This window comes from Arachis duranensis, chromosome 1 (genome assembly GCF_000817695.3).
Source record: "Arachis duranensis cultivar V14167 chromosome 1, aradu.V14167.gnm2.J7QH, whole genome shotgun sequence".
NCBI lineage: Eukaryota > Viridiplantae > Streptophyta > Magnoliopsida > Fabales > Fabaceae > Arachis > Arachis duranensis.
The window spans coordinates 69,348,148-69,351,702 of record NC_029772.3 but is presented as its reverse complement, the minus strand read 5'-3'; the positions used below and the strand labels follow the sequence as shown (position 1 = coordinate 69,351,702).

At 41.2% G+C, this 3,555-nt stretch overlaps 1 non-coding gene across 1 annotated transcript; it reads right to left on the bottom strand.

The window, feature by feature from the left end:
- Positions 1–1,371: 1,371 nt before the first annotated feature.
- On the bottom strand, positions 1,372–1,478 carry LOC127743023 (small nucleolar RNA R71). Its single transcript, XR_008004349.1, has one exon. It is a non-coding gene; the product is annotated as a small nucleolar RNA R71 (small nucleolar RNA).
- Between the last annotated feature and the right edge of the window lie 2,077 nt (positions 1,479–3,555).

Genomic DNA, 3,555 nt, shown 5'->3' with positions numbered 1-3,555 from the left:
ATCTCTTCCCATGAGCAATTAAATCAAGGAATTGTGCAATTGTTCAAGCTTAGAGAGATTGGGTTGCCAAGGAATTGGAACCCAATCACTTAAGATTGCCAAGGAAATCAATAGATGCTTTGATTGAGGAAGAGATGAAAATGAATTTGATCCGGAGAATACAACATCACCTAAGCCCAATGAATTCCCCATTTCTGATCTTACCTATTCTCTTTATTTTCTGCATTTATTTTCATGCTCATTTTCCCAAATCCCCATCTAAGATTCTGCACTTTATTTTCTGCTATTTACTTCCCTGCCAATTAATTTTCCGCAACTCTCAAACTACATTCTGTTTAGCTCAACTAGCATACTCTTCCAACTAAAGTTGCTTGACCAATCAGTCCCTGTGGGATTCGACCTCACTCTATTGTGAGTTTTTACTTGACGATAATTCGGTATACTTGCCGAAGGGAAATTTGTTGAGAGACAAGTTTTCATGCATTAAGTTTATGGTGCCATTGCCGGGGATTGATTTTGTATCAACAATGATTAAGTTGGAAGTTCACTAGATTGAGCATTTTTTTCTTTTGTTTGTTTACTTTATTCAGTTGTTTACCTTCAGTTTGTTTCGTTTCTTCATCACACCTATACCCCCTCTGTTTTCTTTCTTTCTTTGTTATTATCTACAATTCTACTCACTAACCCACTAACTGTTTGATAATTTGCATCACTCACACTAACAATCACTCAAACAAGAATAATCTCTTCATTTCATCTCTTGTTGTGTGTTTTGTTAGTTGTATGATAGGGAGAAGAGGGGGAGCTTCAACTTCCTTCGATTCAGAACCTGAAAGGACCCTCCGGAGACTAAGGAGGGAAGAAAGAGGGAAAGGAGTTGTTAGTGCTGAGGAAGAAGAAGAGTACTTTGAAACCAACATAGAAGAGAACTTGGAAAACAATCACGAAGGAGAAGCTCACAACCATGCTAGAGAAGGCCCTGCAAATCATGCTGGGCAAGAAAGGAGAGTTCTAGACTCTTACATCAATCCAAATCCAGGAAACAGTGGAAGTAGCATCCAGAAGCCCACCATACATGCCAACAACTTTGAACTAAAATGCCAACTCATCACCCTTGTTTAGAACAACTGCTCATTTGAAGGAAGTGCTCAAGAAGACCCCAATCAACATCTAACCACCTTTCTGAGAATTTGTGACACTGTAAAGTATAATGGAGTCCACCCGAATGTCTATAGGCTGCTTTTGTTCCCTTTTTCACTCAGGGACAAGGCATCCAAGTGGCTTGAATCCTTCCCAAAGGAGAGCTTAAAAAATTGGGAAGATGTGGTGAACAAATTTTTGGCAAGATTCTACCCTCCTCAAAGAATTAATAGGCTGAGAGCTAAGGTACAGACTTTCAGGCAACAAGATGGTGAGATTCTCTATGAAGCATGGGAGAGGTTCAAGGACTTAACAAGAAGATACCCACCAGATATGTTCAATGAATGGGTTCAACTGCACATTTTCTATGAAGGTCTTTCTTATGAGTCAAAGAAGGTTGTAGATCATTCATCAGGTGGCTCTCTAAACAAGAAGAAAACCATTGAAGAAGCCATAGATGTCATTGAAATAGTAGCTGAGAATGACTACTTCTATGCCTCTGAAAGAAGTAGCACTCGAGGAGTGATGGAGCTGAACCACATGGATGCATTGCTAGCTTAAAATAAGATGATCTCTAAGCAGCTAGCAGATCTCACCAAGAAGGTGGAGGAAAACCAAGTCACAGCAGTCATCACTTCATCACCAGCTCAAGAAGGAGTGAATATAGGAGAAGAAGGTGACTGGGAACAAGCCAACTATGTTGGAAACTCACTATACAAATCCATGACTCATACTCCAAAACTTACAACTCTGGATGGAGAAATCACCCCAACTTTGGTTGGGGAAATCAACAAGACCAAGGTCAAGACCAGAGATGCCACAACCTCAATTCCAATAATAATGCAACTCACTAACATACCTCACAGAGATCCTATCAACACCCGCCTAACTACCCTTCTCACCCACCTAACCCCAATCCACCATCACTAACGGATGATAGACTTTCAAAAATTGAGACTCTACTTGAAGATTTATGTAGAGAAGTCCAAGACAACAAGGTGTTTAAGGAAGAAGTGCGAGCCAATATCAAAAACCAAGGAGAAAACATCAAGAGACTGGAGTCCCAAGTAGGGTATCTATCTCAACAAATTCCCAAACCCATTGATGGATTTCCCAGTGACACGGAGAAGAACCCAAGAGGAGAAACAAAGAAAGTAAGGTGGGAAGAATGTAAGAGGATCACCACAAGTAATGAGAGGAGTATGAAGGAAGTAGAACACCTTCAAGACGGTCAAAAGGGAAACCAGGAAGAAAGAGACCATGCACCCCAACCTATACTCAAGGAAGAACTGAAGAGAAGGGAGATACTGAACCCATATGCACCCTTTCCCCTAAGGCTTAAAGGTGGTGTAGCAGGGAGAATGTATTCAAGGTTCCTCGACATGTTTGCATCTCTTAATGTAAATATACCATTTATTAAAGCTCTCCAGCAAATGCCTTCCTACATAAAGTATATAAAGGAGCTATTAGCCAGAAAGAGTTCATTGAAGGGTGGACAAACAATAAAGATGAATAGGGATTGCAGTGCTCTCATTCAACTAGGGCCACTCACAAAGAAGAAGGATCCAGGGAGTTTCCACATTCCCTGTGCCATAGGAGAAACAATGATTGATAAGGGACTCTGTGATTTGGGAGCAAGTATCAACCTAATGCCTCTATCCCTCAAGAAAAAGCTTCAAATTAATGAGCTAACACCCACAGATGTAATCATCAAATTGGCTGACAAAACTCAAAAACAGGTACTAGGAGTGGTTGAGAATGTGTTAGTGAAGGTTGGGAACTACTTCCTCCCCACAGACTTTGTTGTCCTGGAAATGAATGAAAATCCTATTCACCCCATCATTCTGGAAAGGCCATTCATAGCCACAGCTAGAGCACTCATAGATGTGGTCAGAAGGAGCAACAGCCAAGTGTAATCCAAAAGGAACCAGACCCACCAGAGTCATATGAGATGGGCATCAAAACCACTCTCAAAGAGGAAACCACAAGGAACAAGGTGACATCAACGGACACAAGAAAAAAGGTCCCAAGAGGATGGAAAAAAACAAGAAAATACCTACAGAAGATTTCTCGCCAGGAGATGAAGTGGTCTCTACATACTTTCCATCTATACCACCTCACCTCCCCACTATTCCATCTCAGTTGCCTCCAGTGTACACCGTCAACAAAGTCTTGTCCTTAGAGCATGTGGAGCTTATCAACAAGGTCAATGGAAATAGGTTCACTGCAAGGGGGGAAGACTTCAAGCACTATCAGCCACCTTGACAAGGACCAAACGTCAAGCTAATGACGCTAAAGAAGCGCTTCATGGGAGGCAACCCAAGTTCTACACCCTCTTCCTTTAATCTCAAATAGTAGTAATAAGGCAAAGTTCATGGATTCTAAATCAATTTTGATAAACAATATAAGACCCCC